This window comes from Ambystoma mexicanum, chromosome 1q (assembly GCF_040938575.1).
Source record: "Ambystoma mexicanum isolate Mex_15411 chromosome 1q, UKY_AmexF1_1, whole genome shotgun sequence".
Classification (NCBI taxonomy): Eukaryota; Metazoa; Chordata; class Amphibia; order Caudata; family Ambystomatidae; genus Ambystoma; species Ambystoma mexicanum.
Genome location: NC_090922.1, coordinates 768,686,015 through 768,708,077, shown reverse-complemented (window position 1 = coordinate 768,708,077; position 22,063 = coordinate 768,686,015). Strand labels below are relative to the sequence as shown.

The 22,063-nt window shown below is 50.0% G+C and overlaps 1 protein-coding gene across 4 annotated transcripts in view; it reads left to right on the top strand.

Annotated features, from left to right (window-relative positions):
- The first annotated feature begins 2,777 nt into the window (after nt 1–2,777).
- GLRX2 (glutaredoxin 2) overlaps nt 2,778–22,063 on the top strand; it is a 363,657-nt gene continuing 344,371 nt past the window's right edge. For 2 of the 4 annotated variants that reach the window (XM_069641356.1, XM_069641353.1), the window contains exon 1: nt 2,778–2,912. The gene's annotated coding sequence lies outside the window, so the exon portion shown is untranslated. The remainder of the gene's footprint in view (nt 2,913–22,063) is intronic. The other 2 variants (XM_069641354.1, XM_069641355.1) reach the window with 2 other exon arrangements.

Sequence of the window (22,063 nt, the reverse complement as noted above, 5' to 3'; positions counted from 1 at the left end):
TACTGCTCGCTACCGGTCCACATACGACAACGTGGTAAACGAAAACAGCACAGCAACAACGAACTGACAGCCAACAAGCTTCACAAATACAGACCCAACCAGGACACAAATGGATGACAACTAATAAACCATCACAACCCGGTCTCCACCATGGACAATACCCCAACCAGAACAAGGAACAAATTGGAAACTATCACACTCACTCTACAATCCCTTTATCATGAAGACTGGAACAACAGAGGGGTAGCTACCCTATTTACCACCCAGAAACGAACCAACCCTGCCATAAACCTGATCGGACTACTCGACAAAGAGACTGCCCAACAAAGAACCACCCCACCCAAAAGACCCAACCGGGAAAAACCCACCTGGAACGGAAACCCAACCAACAACACACCGGTCAGAACAAACAATACTAACAACAACACAAAAAAGGTAAATCCAGCAAACTACACTGCAGCATCCTCAACATTAGATCCATGGCATACCACTCAACAGAAATCAATGACCTAAGCGAAGGAGGCACAGGCGTGCTCTTCCTTACTGAAATCTGGCTATCAGACAACTATAAAGCCATCGCGAACGAAGCAATACCCGACAATTATAAATTAATACAGGCCAACAGAGAAAAACGAAGAGGTGGAATTGCAATTATACACAAAAAACACACCCGAACATCTTGATTCATCACAACCAACGCGGAAGACTAGGAATCCCTCCTAATCGAGCTAGAACTCAACGACCAATCCAACATAGTATTCCTACTGATATACAAACCATCTTCTTACAACCCCAACTTTGCAACAAAACTAGTGAACGAGGCCACCATGTTATCAACACACTACGACAACCTAGGTGAAAGATCCCCCTGATACAAACATAAATACAACAAAGAGACACTCAACAAATGGATCACCAAGGCCATTGAGCAATTAGCACCAGCTAAAACATTCAAAGCAACGCCAAAAAAAACTGGCAGCAAAATGGTTCACAGAAAAACTGAAAACACGCCCAAAAAAAAAAAAAAACAAAAATAAAAACTGCTAAATGAGAGAGCAATACACCAGACAAAATTAAATAAAATACCAAAGACAACTCAAACTGTACAAAGCAACAGTCCACAAAGCAACAACAAAAAAAAAAAAAACACTACACCACAAGAATCGGCTAACAATTCACAGAAAGAACTCCATCACCCCTACACAAACACTTTGTAACAGACACTTAAACCAGAGCAGGGGATGTGTAGCAGCTGCACAGTAGTTACTGTCTCTGCAAGCCTTAGCCGGCGCAGGTATATGTAATAGTAGCTGCACCGCAGTTACTGCGTCTGTAAGGAATGCGGAGCCTGAACCGTACCGTAAATGAGCTTCGGAGCAGCTATTGTGTCTATAATGCCGGCAACAGGCTGCCCCGTGTAATTTCAAAACCAGATGTTTAGAAAATCACGTACTTACAATATTTAATTTCAACAAGTGATAAGTACAACACAAGGAATTACAGCTTCAACGTGCATTCCTAGAGGTTGCAAAAGGGCACCTCTTAACACTATAACAAAGGGGTGAGAACGTCTAGGATGATGGATTCTAAAAGAAATGCATATACAATTCACTAAAAGAGCTGGATCGCATGCACTCATCTGATTTTTTTTTAACTTTATAACCAAGATTTTATTGGTTCTTGTTTAGTGTACACATTATTAACACAATCTGTACAGTAGAGGTTTAGTGTTGAAATAAAATACCAATTCATTGCGTTGTCCATGGACAGAATAAAAGTTCAATGGATTACAACGTACCAGTTGTCCGAAAGTCAGTCGTCTCTGCTATGCATAAAGTCCCGTTTTCCGTATTACCACACTATGGTATCCCAGGGGATAAATAAAATAAGCTACCAAACGCCACATAGTACATGATTCTTAGAGGGAGATCCAGAGAGCCAACACCATGGGAGCACAAGTGAATAATGTGAGGACATGAAAAAGGTTTACACCCCAGATCTATCCGTTCTACGTTAGGCTTCTTCCGTTAAAAACGTGTCCGTTTAAAGCAAGAGAAATGTTTAAAAATTCTATGCAGCCTCGGAACACTCCATGATGGCCGTAGAAACCGTTCACACCTCGATTTAAACAAGATACCCTAATAGGTTTTACAAAAAGGGTTGGTAGGATCTGAGAAGACTCCCTCCTATTTTAAAAATGTTCGCTAGAACCACTAAAAAAAACTCGCCTTTACAAAAGGCCGATAAAAATATTCCTCTGAATTGTACAAGGCAGGGTGGAGGGGGTGGGACCACCGAGAGGTAGTCTATTCATTTTCTTCTTTGTCAGCATCGGCAGCTGGTTCCCCATTCTTAGTTTCTCCGTTCTCGGAGGACAAACCGTCCTTTGTTGCCTCCTTGATGGCATCGTCATTCTGCTTTCCCTTTGCACCCTTCTTTCCTTTCGCGGGAGCTTTTTCCTTTGTTGGCACTACTTTCATCTGTTCGGTTCCGCTTTTGTTGGGGCGGGTGTACTTATCAACATTAGTCGTGCAGACCTCCGCTTGGGTTCATCCTTGGCTGCAGCAGAATCATTGGCTTTTCGCTTGGGCTTTCTGGCAGGTATGGTGCGGTTTGTAACTGGCAGAAGCTTGCAGATTGGTTCCATGCACAGACCTTACACCGTGCGCTGAGAACAAGACACTCACCTGATGCTGCCTGGAAATTGGACATGCGCGTTTCGTAGTGTCTACTCGAGAAATGCACCATAGCAAGGCCCGCCTCCACTTCATCACGTAGGCTGCTCTGCATCATGTGGGTTTCAACGTGAACTTCATCACGTGGGTTTAATCGTTCACTTCAGGCAAGGAATTGTGGGAGCATTGCTCCTTTGCAAAGAACGTTTTGTATAGTTGGTTATTATTTGGTTTCTGGTAAGTCTAAAAGTTATCTCTTGTTGATTGTTACTTTAATGCAGAGCAGCAATATTGGGAAGGGGTTATTTCTGTGTATTTTGGTGGTTTGTAATGTGCATCAGGGGTGAGGTTTACTTAAAGTACAGGCGGATTGTTTTGTTTTTTTCTTTAATTCAGTGTATTTTGAGGATATGTAATGTGCATCAAAGGGGTGAGGCAATATTGGGGACGGGGTATTTCAGGTTATTTTGGGGTGTCTAACGTGCATCGGTCGAGATTCACTTCGTTTTGGGGTTTCTCGTGCAGATGTGCGATTTGCCCATGGGAGATGTTTTATGGCGTGGGGATGGGCACAGTACGTTCCTCCAGTCCCAATGGGACTTCCACTGTAACAGTGAACAGTACAGCGAACGGTTAGTTATCCTCCCCGCTGGAGGGTGTTGGAGGATTTGGTATGTGCAGCAGATGGGGATGTGTGTCTTCTGCAGACAGACGCATATGGGTATGGATTTCCAGCATTTCAGTTCTTTATTTCGCCTTCATGGAGAGGGGGGGGGGGCGATTTGGCATGTCTCGGGGAGGGGGGATTGTTCATTAACCCCTTTGCAGTATGTGGAAGAGAAGGCTAAACGGAGTGTATGTATTGCTTTCATTATCAGTCGCACATTTAAAGACCATATGAGACCCGCTAGCATTGTGTTTGTTTTAAAGTTTGCCGATACTTTCTGAAATGTCTTTACGGCAAAAGGACTTGTTTTTGTTACGTTGTTGTGACATTTTCACGTGGGACGTTACGTGCCTAGCAAGACGATTACGGAGGAAGGAGTGGGCCACGCTGTGCACGGGCAGGCATTTATAATAGGTTGATACTAGTTCCCATCCGAGAAACGGACCATCGGTTGTTAGGGCCATTTCTGGGAAATAGCTGCTTCAGTGTGAGTGAGCTAGTTCCCATTAGAGAAATGGCCCTTTTTTGCCCCCCTAGTGGCCAAGTCCTGCATAATAATGGGAACATAACCCACTCACACAGAGAAGGCTAGTTCCCATTAGAGAAATGGCCCGTTTTGCTCCCCTAGTGGCCAAGTCCTGCATAATAATGGGAACTAGCCCACTCACACAGAGAAGGCTAGTTCCCATTAGAGAAATGGCCCTTTTGCCCCTAGTGGCCAAGTCCTGCATAATAATGGGAACTAGCCTACTCCAACTGAGAAGGCTAGTTCCCATTAGAGAAATGGCCCTTTTGCCCCTAGTGGCCAAGTCCTGCTATTTCCCATTAGAGAAATGGCCCTTTTTGGCCCTAGTGGCCAAGTCCTGCATAATAATGGGAACTAGCCCACTCACACAAAGAAGGCTATTTCCCATTAGAGAAATGGCCCTTTTTGCTCCCCTAGTGGCCAAGTCCTGCATAATAATGGGAACTAGCCTACTCACACTGATAAGGCTATTTCCCATTAGAGAAAGGGCCCTCCGACCTGGAAAGGCAGAAAGGAAAGGCAGAAAGGTCCTCTCGGCTAATGGGAACTAGCCCACTCACACTGAAGCAGCCACACTAAAGCAGCTATTTCCCATTAGAGAAAGGGCCCTCTGACCTGGAAAAGCAGAAAGGTCCTCTCGTCTAATGGGAAGTAGCCCATTCACACTGAAGCAGCTATTTCCCATTAGAGAAAGGGCCCTCCGACCTGGAAAGGCAGAAAGGTCCTCTCGGCTAATGGGAACTAGCAAACTCACACTGAAGCAGCTATTTCCCATTAGAGAAAGGGCCCTCCGACCTGGAAAGGCAGAAAGGTCCTCTCGGCTAATGGGAACTAGCCCACTCACACTGCAGCATCTATTTCCCATTAGAGAAAGGGCCCTCCGACCTGGAAAGGCAGAAAGGTCCTCTCGTCTAATGGGAACTAGCCCACTCACACTGAAGCATCTATTGCCCGTTAGAGAAAGGGCCCTCCGACCTGGAAAGGCAGAAAGGTCCTCTCGTCTAATGGGAACTAGCCCACTCACACTGAAGCAGCTATTTCCCATTAGAGAAACGGCCCTCTGGCCTGGAGAGGCAGAAAAGTCGGAGGGCCGTTTCTCTAATGGGAAATAGCTGCTTCAGTGTGAGTGGGCTAGTTCCCATTAGACAAGGGGACCAATTGATCTCCTGTTGATCATCAACTTGTCCCGAATGTCCTCTTTCTGATAATGTTCAAAACAACACTTTATAGCCAACCCTCACAGTGCTGTAACAAACTCCTCAATGGTCTCACAACATTTCTGTTGTCTGATGGAAAATTGATAACAAGCCAAAATGTTATTCCCCTTCCCTCGTAATGCTTGTCCATCTTGGCTATGCATACATCAAGTTGGTTGCCCATCTTGATGCATTCAGCTTGTTTTAAGAAATTGTTGTCCAGCCCGACCTCGGCAAAGAAACAGTGCCTCTTTCTTTTTACTCAAATAATTAGGTCCATATACTGCTAACATATACTTCTGCAATCTTTCTTTCGATTTAATAACCTAGGAATAACCCAGTGCCTGGTATATTTCCCATAATCTTTGAATTCGTTTCTGTTGCTTCCCTATTTTTGTGCTCTTGGTATTTGTCACCTTGTTCACAGGGACAAATGTCTGTAATCTCCCTTTTAAGGTGCAATGAAAAAACACCCCTCAGAGTAACAGCCAATTGTGCTACGGTATGCTCCCTTCTTTATGTGTGCAAGTGTTTCTTTCGGTCGCTACAGTGCACGTGGGACAGGCACAGCACGGAGCGCAGTGCCCGCAGTGAAGGCCTTCAGCTTGTTACATAGCTAAGCAACAGACATGTCAACTTCTTATCATGTCTAAAATTGCCAGGTAACAACTTGCAACACCGGACGATGCGTCCTTGGATCACGTGTTCTGTGGTCTGCATGCACGGCTATGCTGCTAGAGTACTTCCTGTGTCCTCATAGGCTCACGCACAGCCCAGATAATCCCCAATACATGCCTGTAGAGTCCCACTGAGCCACCTTTTTGACTGTGCAACTAACCCTGTACCTGTTCAGCCAGGGCAACCACACTCAATGGCAAGTGCAGGCTCTTTGTCATTGCCGCAACTCATCACCAGTTAAGGAAGTGAACCAGAACACAGCCAGTATGTGTGACTTCATTTCTTTTAAGTTCATCTTTATGCTGTAACAACTCTCTCTGTTCTCACCCTTACACCAACCACCATACAACTTGCTTTGCATTATCTTCTAGTGTTTTCTGTTCACATTCCACACCTATAAGATTCCCTCTGCTGACATTCCTAACACTGTAAGGAGTCCCCCTTTCTTCTAGAGGACTTTAATCCCATGGCCACTTTCCGTATTCTAATATTACTCAACTAGAGTTGTATTGCCAAGTGGGAATGGTTCAGTTAGTCCCCTTCTAGTGCTCTATATGAGCATAGGTTGATCCTCCTCGGATTGACGACGCATTGGCCCTATTGGGCATGAAGATTTGTTTGCTCTCCTGGCCAGAAAGACCATTTGTCTGTCCCGGGCTTGAAGATGCGCTGGCACTCCTGGGCTTGAAGACAAAGATAGGCCCTTCCAGGGGCCAGAAACTGATGATGTGATGCATCGGCAGGGCCAGAAACCGAAGAGAGGCCCACTCAGCTTGGTGTTGAGAGTTAAACCACGGTCAAGTGAGTTTACCCTGCGGTACTGCACCCCTCCTCATCTTTCCAATACCCCTCTCTACTTTTGATGGGCTAGGTATTAGGTTAAGATGTACAACAAGGCACCAGCTAGCATAATACTTAATGGACACAGGCTTTCATCCACACCATTTACCTTATTTTCAGGGTCCACCTTCTGCACTTCTTCCTTCCTCCACCTTCCTTTTCTTCCTCAGTACCTTTCCAAAAATGTTCCTCCATCGGTGGCCCTCTTCCTACACCGATTTTGTCTGTACCTTTTTAAATTGTTCTCCAAGTAATTTCTTCCTTTCTCTTGTGTCTCACCTTCCATCTCTGCTTTTCCCCCTTGCTAGTTTTCCCCTTTTCACGCTGCTCTCCCCTTTCCCTTCCTTTGACGCATCTTCACCTTCCGCTCCCATCCACCTCAAGTCTTACTCTCCTTCAACTCCCTTCGCCTTACTTCTTCCTCTTTTACTCCGCTCTTTACTACGCTTGTTTCCAAACTCCCATACCAGGCCTTCTACCAAAGCCTCCCTGTATAGTCCTGCCCCTTTTTATACTGGAAAAGGAAAGGTGTTAATTAATGTGCCCAACTCCTTGTGTGTACGTGACAAAGTGATTGGCTCTTCTGAGTAACTCGCCATCTTCAGATCTAGGGATTCGTTTCAGTTATAAATTCAGCTGCCAACTTGAAGTCAAGCAGCGCTGTCATGGTAGCTGCCTGACCCCACCATGGTGCCTCCTGCAGGCAGCTGCACAATAACTCTGCCAACCTTGAACCTCCTCATATGCCAACTTCATTGCATACCCAAGCTCAAGTAGGTCTTTTCCACAGTCCATCCTGCAGACTGTGTAGTCAAATGTACTTTTAGTGGGATCAAAGACGATACTCACAAATCTTTTGACCTTCTAATGCAGAGTTGTTCATTCTTCAAAACTCTACCAGGTCTTGAATTACAGACTGGTACCTGGCAAAGGATAAAGTGGATAGGGTAGACGCCTTGGGAATAACTTATATACTGGCTATTATCTTTCTGAAAGTACAGGCCCCTTCAGGGTCTCGTAGCTCCATTCCCATGTGTCCACCTAGAAACATGGTCACAGTTCTCTCCTTTTTTATGCTGTCACTCAGTTCATTGTTGTACTCAATATGTAATTCTTTTCATTGACAGTTTCATATTTTAAGTCATTTATATTCCATGAAAGTATTTATATTGTTAAAGTAGGCCTTATTTTCATTTATTTTATTACTTGAGTTATCAGTTCATGGTTCTTACATATTTATCATATTCAAGATTTATTATAACCATTTAATTGGACCAAAGTGTGAAATATCGTAGCCGTTGGCATAATTATGGATCTATGTGTTGAAATTGAACCTGAAGTAGTTGCATTTTTTCCAAATGTTTTATACCAATTTTTTTAAATGTCAGATTTTGGGGTAGGTCGCTGCCACTGCACTTGGGGATGTTGGACTCACATGGGAGACAGATGCTGAAGGCCGGGGACATCACCTCCAGCCGTCCTTGAGTTTTGGCTGGGCTACATTACAGCTTTTCCCTTCGTGGAGGTTTAGGCACACTGCCGAGGCTCCCTGGTGGGGGAAAGCTGTAACATAGGCCAGCCAGAGCTCCAAGATGGTTGCAGGTAAAGTGCCCGGCCTTGGGCGGCTGTCTCCCATGCGGGTTGACCATCCCGCAGCCCAGCAGCGGTTCCAGGAAGCCCCAGAAGGGTGCCACTCCCTCGGGGTAGGTGACCCTGTCAGGGCTCCCTGGGACAGGCGCTGCACTTGGACATGGTCACTCCATATGGGAGACAGCTGCCCAAGGCCAGGAACAAACTATCCTGGAGTTCTGGCTGGCCTGACTTACAGCTTCTCCCTCTGGGAAAGGTCGGGGAACCTGCCGGGTCTCCCTGGGAGTCCTACTGCACTTGGGGATGGTGGACCCACATGGTAGTCATCCAAGGTCGGGGACATCACCCCAGACCATCCTGGAGCTCTGGCTAGGCAGCATTACAGAATTTCCCCTCAGGGAACTGATGGAGACCCTGCTGGTGCTCCTTGGGACTGCTGTTGGACTTGGGGGGATGGTCAACGCTTTTTCACCCAGGTAGGTACACCCACACGAGGTACCGTTTTCATCCAGACACCTTTGGGAAGGTAGGCCATGTGTTGGCGGTATGTTTCAGTAGTTTCCAGGTTGGAAATGTCTGAAAATTGTGTTTATTTTCCCTAAAGTTCAGACTTTGCCGGGCTTTTGGGTAATAAGTTCTAGGGCAATTGGCACAAGTCAGACCTCTGCGGGTTCCTACGGGAGTCTGCTCTCCTGAAACACTTGGGTTACCAGTGGTTTAGCCTTTTCCATTTGCATCCAGATAGTTGCACCGACACATGAGGTACAGTTTTCGTCAGGACATGTGTGTTTATGTAGGATGGTAGGACATTTGTTGTTTTCTCTTGGTTTAACATTTTCATACATTTGCTATTGCACTTTGTTACACAACCCTTTAATTTCCCAAATGTGAACTACATGTAGTTGCCGATTTAAGCACTGTATGCTTTTGTAACCTGCTCATGTCACCTACCCTTCAAAAGGGCTGCCTGTGCTCTTTCAAAAATGGTATGCTTGCCATTCCTCACATTTATTTTCCTTATTTACACATGCTAAGTATGTCTGTTTAGGCCGTCAGCATAAAATTCCTGTGTACTATGGCTCAGTTTTTGGCTTATGGTACATGCAATTTCCTAACTGGAAAAGTCAGGGGAATGTAGCGGGGCACTGCTTTTCTCGATATTCATAGAAGCCATTACCTTACAGGTCCAACCATGTCCAGCACATACCTTTTTTAACTGTCATTTTTCAAATCTTTCACCAAACTATGGGCATTTTCCCTACATAGATGTTGCCTCACCTGCGCAAATCACTTTTCCTAAACTTGGAATTTTGGCTACTTTTCAGAAATGTATGCCTTGGTCTTCCCTTTCAGCTTTCCTACCCTCCTCTTCCATTCCGTCCACGCATGGACTATTGGGGGGGGGGAGGGGTAAACTGGCATAGCTCTCAAAAATTGATGGTAACCTTATTTTTTTGGTTTTCACTCGACCTGTTCTTGAAAGCCTGGAAAATGGCAAATTCAGCAGAGCAAATCATTTGTTCCTAGCTCCCACAAGGAAACGCCCACAAGCTTCTTTGTACATAATTGTATTGGCTTTGTCTGAAAAAACACGAAATGTGCTCCGTTTTCGGTTATTTTCTCTCACCCCCATACAGCAAACTAGGATTCCTAGGTGGCATTATGATCACCTACATGTGGGAAGAAAGGGGGCTAAATTTGAGCGAGATATCACATGTAAATAAAACATTACAAGGGATTGAATGGCGACATACCGAAACCACCAAAAAAGGGCTTGGCGCGCCGGGGGGGGGGTGGGAGGCATTGGTAGTTAAGGGGTTAAAAACAAATAACACATTAGCTTAAAGAAATAGACAATTGGGTAATTAAGTGTTTTTATTATGACAAGTGCTTATGTAAAGCAACAAATAATACATATACATGTGTAAACCAAAGATCAAATTAGTGGAGCCATATGAAGTGAACCTGTTTTACCTGGGGGATTGGAAGGAAAAAGAAGCCGAATAGAGAAACATTTATGGAAAAACAGTTCTCATAACTGCACATGAGTCGTTGCAAGAATTGGATAAAAGAAAAAGTAAACTTTATTATTGCAAATGTTCACAATCTTTTGTCACAATATTTTCTGCAAGGGCTCAACAGATATCACAACTTAACACCTTCAGCAGGGGCACGATGATACACAGTGCCAGAGGTTTGTAACGCAATTATCGATCTATAAATTATTTGCTTTTCATAATGGTGTTGTAATGTGAACAAGTACAGGTAAACTATAGACAACTAAATGTCTCAGAACATTTCCAAGTTAAAAATGTCACTCGAAATATGGATTTATAGGACAGTGAGCTAAAATAACATGAAAAGCAACTCACACTGCCTAAAATTAAAAATGTGATTAGAGTGGAAGGAACTCAGAAACACTTGACACTTTTCTCAAGCGCACCTGGCACTTTTTGAATCTGTTATACTCTTTGCACTTTAATCAGGCATTTCCAATAGTTACGATTTGCCTTGAAGTAATATGGTTCTGCTTTGACTTTATGACGCATTTGCACACAGCACTTTTAAATGGATGTATAATGGATTTATACGTACAAGGCAGTTTTGTCAGTATTTAATATCAGGCATTCCAAGCAGAGTGGCCGAGCACAAATGTACAAACAGAATTTGGCCTGTAGATATTCTGCCCCAGTTCCATAAAAGGCATGATGTACTAGACATTAGCCCTTGACCTGAATGGGCTTGGCCATGGGTAGCCAATGAAGATGGTGCACACATGGAGTAATGTGAGCACAACTAGGTGTGTAAGTGGCTACTCTGGCTGCAGATTTCTGCAGGACCTGAAGGTGCCATAAGAAGTAGCCAGTTTGTGCCAGAAATGGGGCGTTGCAGTGTTCCATGGAGGACATAACAAGTAAGGACACCACAGGGGCATGTAACTGAGAAAGGAGTAAACAAAGAACCTTACTATGGGGTTTTCAGTTGAAGATGGCCCCTTTGACATACTGGACTTAGCTTTTCTGTCCGTGGAATCTCAGATGACATATTTACCCGTAAAGATGGCCAAAAAGAGGGGATCCAAAAGACAGTAGAGGAAAGAGGGCCCACCACCAACACCACATTTGTTTCCCTTGAACCAGCTATTACACATCCATGCACCCACAGCTTCGAGACAGGACATAAATCTGGTCGCTGCCTTGACAAGAGAGATCTAAACGGACCAGGATCTGTGTGATCTTTTAAGAATAACAGTGGAAGCCGTGATAGCAGATAAGCTTGGTAAGAGATTATATGTACGTGTTAAACAAAACCTGGAAGATGGAGGAAACCTGAGGGAATCCACATCTCAAGGCAGACGGTACAGAGTGAAAAGGGGGGATGGAAATTGACTGTTCGGTTAGAGAGAAGCAAAGAAAAACCAGGAAAGTACGGCACCAGAAAGGCCGGGCCAGACGAGCAAGGCGGCATGGTCAACGGTATCAAAGGCGGCAGATAAGTCAAGTAATAAGCACCGACGCTGCCAGAGTTGTGCAGCCAAGCCGCATCATCAACATTGGAGACCAGCACCCCCTCTGTGCCACATCCTGGACGAAAAATGGATTAAGAGGTGTGGAAGAAAGATTACTCAAGAAAGGGCAGATGAAGGTTCAAAAAGCTTCCTAAGAAGATTCCAAAAGGGCCCCCGTGACCACCCCACCTTGAGGAGCGCGCTCCTCCCCAGCCATCCGAAAAAGGAGCAATAAGCGGCGTTACAAGACCCCAGGGCAGCAAAAGCAAAGGGGACGACCCGTGAAGCGAGCGGTCCCCAAGAAAACTCCAACTGCAGCGTTTGGGGGCAGAGTTAGTGGACCTGAGACCGCCAGCAGCGATGCCTGTGTGGGGACTGGCAGTCGAGCCGGAGGAGATCAGCGAACCCATGCGGGTGGTGCAGAAGACGCAGGGTGCCCATTCAGCCAAGGCAACATAGGCGAGACTGGGGAGTGTGAGCGGACCACCGCGGATTCACTGGCAGTACAGCAGAGCCACGGCAGCCCGGACACCCAGCTACAAATGAGAGGGAGCGGGTAGTATTCCCCTGAAATCCTGCGCCTGCCTCTGCCCCATACAGCAAGCCCGGCTCCATGCAGCGCAGGGCCTCCACGAACCACGCGGCGCAGGGCCCCCCTGAGCTGTGATGCGCCCCAGCTGGCGCAGGCTAAGTAGGCATAATTAAGGGAGTTGGCAGCCATGAAGCAGGTGCACGCAAGATGCTCCCCTCCCAAACAACGGACATGGAGGTTTATGAAAGCATCTGCCCCAGCGCACCATAACCTACACTTGGAAGGGGACTCCCCTATGGCAGGAGACCCGCAGCATACTCTGACCCCGGCAAAGGCCCATGCCCATACCATTCAGCAACATCAGAGACAAACTGCAGTAATAGAAGGGTGACAGCACTAAGTCTCCTGCAGCATCCCCCCGCTAACGGCCAGGGAAGGAACCCGGGGGCGAGGGGTGGGGACGGCACGTGCCCCCAACCCTCAGCATTTGACTCTGCAGGAGAGCGCTGCTTCGCTCCACCACCCACCCTTATGAAAACTAACCCTGCCATGCAGGATTAACCGAGAAGGAGCCTCCATGGGTTCAAGAGCATACTTAGAGGCTCAGGAGTGGTGGGAGCACGGGGGCCCCCCGGGAAGAAATTCAAGAAGCTCCTGGACTCCAGGCCAGTGTGACACTGCGACCATAACCACTTTCACCTTTGAGCGTATTAGCCCCACGGCCCCCAGGGGGGCAACCAACCTAGGCTCTAAAGGGGAGCTAGACCCCCGCTGCGCACAGGAGGGAGAGAAAAGCATCCCCTTCCTACAGAACAACTGGCCAATACCCCGGGGTCAAGAAGAACCTCAGAGGCCTGGGAAGAAGCCCCCTACAGTAAGTGCAGGCAGGCACTCGCCATCAGCAGGGAATGTTGCGCATAAGGCCAAGGAGGCCCAAAAATGCCCCTCAAGGGCCAAGATCTCAAGAAAACAGAAGGGACCTTCCAAAAGCTATGGAGAAATGAGGGGGAAGCCCCGGAGGAAGAGGATCCATCGGTGACAGAGAGGCAGCAGTTGGAGGAACCCCTGACGCTACCACAGGGGCAAGAGGTCACGAGCAAGGGGCTGCAACAGTGCTTTAAGGCATTCAGTGACCAAATGACTGCTACCCTTCACAATTAAGCCTAATACGCACAGAACTTGCACAATCCCTGCAGGAAATCAAAGGCGACAGTTGAATTGATACAAATGAAACGCAATTCAAGAACTCACTTAAAACACCCGGAAGATGGATGTATTAGCGAAGCAGCAGGCGGTAGCGACACAACCTGGAGCTCCAAGCCAAGGACTTGGAGAACCGCTCGGGAAGGTCCAACATCAGGGTGAAGGGGCTGCCAGAAAGTGTGAGCGATGCCGACCTCAGGGAAACAATGCAGCACGTGTTCAAAGATTTGTTGGGCATGGCTGGGGGAGAAATTCTCAGATAGAAGGTCCGCAGCGAGAAGAACCCGGGGCCAGGCCAACAGAAGTGGCGATGGCTTTACAGCGATACAACCGAAACAAATGGATCCGCCAAGTGGCGAGGAAAGCAACCCTGATAAAAGTGAACAGTGCCGTCAGAACTTTTCCAGGACCTGGCCAAATCCATACTAACAATGAGGAGGCAAATGGGCCCGGTGACCAAAGCCCTTACCAAAGCCCAGATAAGATCCAGGTGGACATTCCCCTTTGGAATGGTCTTCAAGTGGGAAGGGTGCCAACACCTTATCACTACGTTGGATGAGGGACCCAAGATCCTGAATATTGAAGAAGGGGATGCAGGGGGAGGACCTAATAGGAGGCCAGAACATGAAAGCCACCAAGAGAAGCCATGGGAGTGGAGAAGAGTAGAGAGGTCAGAGCCGAGACACAAACAATTGCAGGGTCCGGGGGGATAGCAACCGAAGCCCCAGGCTGAATAGGCTGCCCACTTAACAGCAGCAGCGGGGGGGGGGGGGGGATCACGAGACAAGGGTTAAGACCCGGTGGGGTTACACAGGGAATGTCAGCCTAAGGGTCGGCTCCGGGAGACGGGGGTGGGGGGGGCTGGGGGGTGACTGATCTTGGAAACAGGGGAGAGCAGAGGAATGGCTCTCCCCGCACAGCTATTCTCTGGGATGGGAACGAGATCCAGCAACCTAGGACGATGTTACGGCTTGGGGAAGTTGAGCCGAGTCCAGCCGGAGGGGGCGATGTTACGGCCTGGGGAAGTTGAGCCGAGTCCAGCCGGAAGGGGCGATGTTACGGCCTGGGGAAGTTGAGCCGAATCCAGCCGGAGGGGGATCATTTCGACATGGTTACTCTCAGAACGTAACGGGGTATGGGTAGGGATCCAAATACTAAAACTCAATGTTGGAGGACTAAACGCACCGACTAAAGAGACAGAAACTGGAGAACCTCCTCCAGGATACCAAGCCCGACATTGTGACGCTCCAGGGGACCGATATCCGTAAGCAAGACAGATACAGCATGAAGTTGAGGATAACCCCAGGTTCTGCAGGCCAACGACAAGAGCAAAGCTTGAGGGGTCCTCATAGCGTTTAGACACCTACCTGACGTCGAAATAGTAGGCACAAAAGTCGACAAGGAAGGTAGATTCCTCTTCGTCCAGCTACAATGGGGGGTGGCCTCTCACAATCGCCACAGTGTACGCCCCCAACTCCGGGCAGGACGAATACTTGCAGGGGGTTTGGAGAAGCTAAACCAATTAACAACAAGCCAGCTAATACTGACGGGATTTTAACTTGCCGTGGCACCCATCCACGGACAGAAGCGCAGACAGGACACCCACATCTGAAGGCCCATCTAGTAAACTACAGGCTAGCATAACAGAATGGCATTAGCAGATACATGGCATGAACTAAAAGGGGACTCCAAGGGGTATTCTTACTACTCGCATGTGCACCGAACATTCTCAAGAATTGATTACATATTGGTTTACGGAGACAATGCTTTACCAAGTATGGATCATAGAAAGGGAAACCATAGCCATGCCCGACCACACTCCCCTGCAGCTACAAATCCAATGGGAGGGGGGGAGGGGAACCTCTGGAAGTGGCGGTTCCCCTGACATCTGCTGAGAGATGCAGTAATTTGCGACGAGATACACAAGTCCATCCGCAACTTCTTTGGGGAAAATAAGACCCCGGAGGTGCAGGAACATGTAGTATGGGACGCCTTTAAGGCATCCATGCGGGGGATGCTCATAGCAAAGCAGGCATCTCGAGCCAAACAGGAGAAGGCCCTTCCGGTGGACCTAGAACAGGGGTAATGGAGACCGATAGTGGGGGTAATGATCAGGAGGGAGTATAGGCATATCAAAGGGCAAATCAATATCCTTCTAGCTAAACAAGCAGTAAAATCGCTCCGATTCTTGAGGCAGAAGTATTACCTCCAGGCAAACAAGACAGGCTGGCTCTTAGCCAGGTAGGTTAAACAGAAGGAGGCGGCAGGTACAACACGCCACATTCAGATGGTGCAGGGACAGGAAACCACACGTACAGAAGAGATCCTTCAGGCGTTCACAGAGTTCTATACAAGCCTCTACTCTGCGGAGGCACCGGAGAGTAACCTCCAAAAGGCCTTCTTAAAATCTTGCTGGCTAAAAAGATTAGAACAGAGCCAGCGTGACGCTTTAGAAGGGACGATTAACTAAGACGAGGTGCGTGCAGCGATACAATCGCTACAACCAAATAAAGCCCTTGGCCCGGACGGGTACCCCGCCACATTCTATAAAGCATTCCATACCACATTAGTCCCGTTAATGACATCCCTGTTCAACCCCTTCTCCGATACGGGCCGCATCTCTCAGTCCATGGAGGAGGCCAAGGTAATCCTCTTCCCTAAACCAAACACGAAACAAACCCTCTGTAGCTCCTACCGCCCTACTGCCCTAATAAACCTTGATGCCAAAATCTTTACAAAAAATTCTAACATCTAGAATGGATAAAGTAATCACTGACCTGATCCACCCGGATCAAGCAGGCTTTGTCAAGGGGCGACAAACGTTTGTCAACATTAGGCGAATATCCCACCTGATAGAGAAGTCAAACAGGGCAGTCCTGAGGGCAGGGAGTGTTAGCACTAGATGCAGAGAAGGCATTTGACCAAGTCAAATGGTCATTCTTGTTTGCTACCATGATGGTTATGGGGTTTGGCCTGGGCCTTGTCCACTTGGTCAAAGTCAACTATGGAGCACCACTTATCAGGCTGGCTATCAATAGGCATGTCTCCCAGGCGATAAGGATCACTAGGGGTACTAAGCAAGGCTGCCCATGTCACCATTCCTGTACGCAAACTTTCTCGAACCCTTCCTAGCTAGAATTAGACAGGAGAGGGGAATAAAAGGGATTACATTCGGTGGGGAAGACCATAAGGCAATGGCCTTTGCCGACGACCTCCTAGTCGTGCTAACAGACATGGACACTTCCCTCGGGAAGTTAACAGCACTCCTAGGGGAATTTGGCAGAGTGGCAGACCTGAAGACCAACAACCAAAAACAACAGTCGATTAATGAAAACATTATTGGCTAATGCTTTCACTTTGGTTCGTCTTGCGCTGGTCCAAGAATGTCACCTCTAGCGGCACAATACGAATGCCCAAGCCGTCCCTCTTAATCGCGGCCCCAGTTCCGAAAAACAACAAAATAGAACCAGTGTCCTATTCCATTATTCCTAGTTTAAGTATTCAGGCGACCAACCTGCTTTGAACACTGTACTTTTTTCAAAGTAAACGCTTCAGACCCCCAGGACGTTCAGGCAGGGGCTGGGACAGGCAGTGGTAGCTCGTCTCACGGCGGACCGCCAGCTCAATCCCAAGATCCAACTACAAGCTGGCACCAGACATGCCCACCAATGGGTACTCGTTAAAGGATTTAAAAATTGTACTCATTCCAATTACAGTGCCTCGAAAGAGTCCTGTACTGTTATTTTTCGTCACTAACTCCTGGAGTCGGTATTGGGTAATTTCGGCGCCTGCTGCATTCCTTGATGTGGTAGCCGTTTCTCAGGCTCCCTCTCCAGAATCAAACCCCGATTTCCCCATTGCCCGTGGTCACCAAAGTACCATCGAAAGTTGATCTGAATGCATAGTCGCGGTCACATGGATGTGCGATCGGCATGAGGTTATTTAGAGTCACCAAAGCGGCCGGGCGAGCCGGGATTGGTCTTGGTCTGATAAATGCATGCATCCCGAGAGGTCCACGCTCGTCGACATGTATTAGCTCTAGAATTACCATTTATCCAAGTAACAGATGGCGCGATCAATGGAACCATAACTGATTTAATGAGCCATTTGCAGTTTCACTGTACCAGTCGTTTGTACTTACACGTGCATGGCTTAATCTTTCAGACACGCATATGCTACTGGCAGGATCAATGAGGTAGCCGCACCTGATGGAGGGTGGCAACGGGGGGAGCCGCGCGACTGCCTCAGAGCAAACCTTTGCACCCTCTGGGGCTGTCTGCAGGACCCGAGCGCCAAAGAGCATCCCTAGACTTGTGCGTGTCGGGTGGACAGGTTGGTCACGCGGGTGCCGGCGGCCGGGCCTGCTCAGCCATGCCACAGGGTGGGTGGGAGAGACCAGGCACAACTTGAACCGGTAGGGGGGGGGGGGTTTGCCAGCACGCTGCCACTGGTATGGCGACAGAGGGGGTCAGCAGCCATCGTGTGTTCCGAACTGCTGGAGAAACGTGCTTGGTGGAGGAGGGGCCGCGTCGTGGCTTGCGAGGGGATCCCGTCTAATCTGACCACTGGGGAGTTGCCGGGCTGATTAGCCTTCGCTCTAGAGCTGCCCATACGAGGGGGCCCTCCCTGAGGGAAGCAAACCCTTGACACGGTCCCAAGGCGGGTGGAAGCAAATTGCTTGAAACAGCCGAGGATGGCCAAGCAGTCCAACCCTAGACAGACCAAGTGCACCAAATCGATCCCATGGAGTGCTCGGAAGAGCACCCCCAGCAGGCCAGTCTCTGCTGGGGCATTGCGTGGGGCACGCCCCCCGTCTGGCCCGGGTTATCACCATAGAGCCCGGGTTGGGCAACGAGAACCAAGAGGAGCGCAGACAGGTCCCTCGCAGACAGGTCCCTCTCACCCAGTCTATAGTAATCCGGAGGAAGGAGACTAAGTTTTGTCATCTGTGTACCCAGAGTGACAGAGTGGGACCTCTCGGCAAAAGCGTCGGGCTCCTTATAGACCCAACTGGAGAAACATTTTAAACCGACGCCCATCAGAACTTCCAGAGCAGTCAAGACGCCTGGTCCTTGCAGACATTCCTCTGGCCAATAACCAGATGGCCGGGCTCGGAGAGCGGCCATCTGGTAGGTCAAAGCATTCCAATGGGCCTGGATGGGAAGGGCCTTTGGCCCCCCACCTGACAAAGGACAGGGCACCGGCAGGTGCCCAAAGGCATGGGCCAGCACCAATCGTCATCCTCGAGCTCTGGCAAGGCCACCTTAGAGTTTTTCTTCTCCCCCCCCCCCCACCCCTCCACGTAAGAGGTTTTTGATCCACCCTGGAGCTTATCCCTCTGGGGAGGGACAGTCGCCCCACATGTGAGACAGGTACCCAAGGCTGGGTGCTTGGGAGGGACCAGCACACCCCCAGCCATCCTGGAGCTTTAACAGGGCTCATTTAGAGCTTCTCCTTCCAGGGCTCCCCGCAACTACCGCAAGGCTTGGGGACTCCACCCACACACACAAGGCTGGCACCCAAGGCCAGTGGGGGCAGCAGCCCCAGCCACCCTGGAGCTCTGGCCCGGGCCGCCTTAGAGCTTTGCCCGCCACATTAGAGCTTTACCCTCCAGAGAGGGACAGGTCTCCCCACGATCACCACCAGGCTTGGGGACAGTCAACCCAGACGTGAGACAGGCACCCAAGGCCAGGACACCCCCGCCGCCAGCCACCCTGGAGCTTTAGCAGGGCCCCTTTAGAGCTTTTCCCTGCGGGGAGCGATGCGACTACCACTGGGTCCGAGGGCTTTCACCCTGGAGCTCTGGCCTGAGCTGCTCCCACAACATTAGAGCCTTTCCCTCCAGGACTAACCCACAAACACTGTGGAACTCGGGGCCGGCCACTGCGAGCGCATTTACCCCCACGCGGAGGAAAGGGACCCGCTCAGGGCGCCCCTTGACACACGCACCTCGTCTTGGACCTGACCACACGTGGTTGATACTTGCCAGAGGACCGGGAGCAACCCACGAACGCCATTGAACTAAAGCCGGTAATTGCGCCACGGCCGCCCTGAAGGCCGCAAGGTGGCACTTCCATGCCAACCGTAGACAAATGCAGGAGTCAGCCGCGGCAACCACAACTCGGGCCATCTGGGCCTACTCCCCGGGCCAGATGGCCCAGCGGCCGTACCTGCCCCCACCGCCCAGCCCAGGGGCACAGGCTTAAGGTACCACCCTGCGTGCTCTGGGGTGGGTGCTTAAGCTGCTGCCTCTCTTCCCCGCCATGGGCTTAAGGCAACACCTCAGTGCTCTCTGGCCGGGAAGACACTTCCTCGCCGACTATTAATCTTACGGAACCCGACCGGAGACAAATGCAGGAGTCAGCCGCAACTCGAGCCATCTGGTCCACCAGCCACAACTTAGGCCATCTGGGCCTACTACCAGGCTAGGTGGCCCAGTGGCCAGCCGGGCCTGCCCCAACCCCACTGTCCAGGGGCACAGACTTTAGCTACAACCCCGCGCCCTGGGGTGGCTGCACCCTCTCTTTCCCTGCCCTGTCCGGGGGCTTAAGGCGCCACCTCGAAGGCCCGGGCCCAAGGCCATCTGGTCTGCCAGGCTGACCAGGAAAGGTGAGAAGAGTGCTCCCCGCCCAGCCCGCACACCCCCGCGGGTGCGCCCCTAGGGTGGGTGGTATTTTCCTGTGCACCCCGCAGGCCCCAGGAGGAAGGATGGAGAACCTTGGCGGTGCTGCTGCCTTGCAACAAAAGCTTGGCTCAGAGGATGATTTCCAATAGATCGCAGCGACGTAGCTGCTCTGCTACTTACGAAACCCTGAACCAGAATCAGGTTGTCGATGACTGATTTAGCACCAGATTCCCCACAAACATGCTGTGCACTATGGGTGAGAGAGGTGGCCCCCTTCTGTCCACACTCAAGTCCTGAGGCAAGCGGCTCTACACACCGGCCCCCCGAGGCCGGCTATCCTAAGCTAAGCCGAGCAGGGAAGGCCGTGAGGAAAGGCCTCCCATGCTCTTATCAGCTCTGCTGCGAGGACCGCGATCGCATCAGCTGGGAGCCGAAAGAAACGAAGTCGGAACAACCATGTGTTCCACACACACGGCGCCATTCGCCGCGTGTCTCACGGCTCCGGATGCACTCGAAATGGCGTCCATGGTTGCCATGGACGCCATCCCAGCAAAGAAGCCAGCCGACATCACCGCCGCGGGCCCGAGCGCCCATTTGCTGCCTCTCTCTGCCTGCCCCTCCCCTCCTGCTTTAAACGGAGGGGGAGAGGGCCGAGAGGCGAAGCCGAGCAGGGAAGGCCGTGAGGAAAGGCCTCCCATGCTCTTATCAGCTCTGCTGCGAGGACCGCGATCGCATCAGCTGGGAGCCGAAAGAAACGAAGTCGGAACAACCATGTGTTCCACACACACGGCGCCATTCGCCGCGTGTCTCACGGCTCCGGATGCACTCGCAATGGCGTCCATGGTTGCCATGGACGCCATCCCAGCAAAGAAGCCAGCCGACATCACCGCCGCGGGCCCGAGCGCCCATTTGCTGCCTCTCTCTGCCTGCCCCTCCCCTCCTGCTTTAAACGGAGGGGGAGAGGGCCGAGAGGCGAAGCCGAGCAGGGAAGGCCGTGAGGAAAGGCCTCCCATGCTCTGATCAGCTCTGCTGCGAGGACCGCGATCGCATCAGCTGGGAGCCGAAAGAAACGAAGTCGGAACAACCATGTGTTCCACACACACGGCGCCATTCGCCGCATGTCTCACGGCTCCGGATGCACTCGAAATGGCGTCCATGGTTGCCATGGACGCCATCCCAGCAAAGAAGCCAGCCGACATCACCGCCGCGGGCCCGGGCGCCCATTTGCTGCCTCTCTCTGCCTGCCCCTTCCCTCCTGCTTTAAACGGAGGGGGAGAGGGCCGAGAGGCGAAGCCGAGCAGGGAAGGCCGTGAGGAAAGGCCTCCCATGCTCTTATCAGCTCTTTGCTGCTCGTCTGCCGTCTGCCAGAAATCTATGCCGCACTCCGGAGGTAAGAGCCAGAACCACAACTCACCTCGCTCATACCCATGCCTGCATAATAGATTCATCAGATTACGCACCCGCACGCTGCAGGCCACTCTCTACTCCCATCACCTACCCACGAACACCCGCAATGCCCGGCTAAGTTCGCGCACCTCACCGCCCTCGCCATATTTGATCACTGCAAGACTCATCCGCCCAAAGCCTACAGCGTCGATGAATACAGACAATAAAGCAGACAGTAAAGTACTGTACCACATCCACAGGTGTGCCACAACCGTACTAAACTTGTCACCACTTGTGCCCACTTCTACTGAAAGTGAGCCCCCCAGTGTAAAATCTGTGGTTAGCAATTCTTCTACCACCATTTTGAATGCTACTGTGCCAAATGTTTTACAACCTGTGTCCACCACTTCTGAAACTAGGCCCCCCAGTGTAAAATCTGTGGTTAGCAATTCTTCTACCACCATTTTGAATGCTACTGTGCCAAATGTGTTACAACCTGTGTCCACCACTTCTGAAACTAGGCCCCCCAGTGTAAAATCTGTGGTTAGCAATTCTTCTACCACCATTTTGAATGCTACTGTGCCAAATGTTTTACAACCTGTGTCCACCACTTCTGAAACTAGGCCCCCCAGTGTAA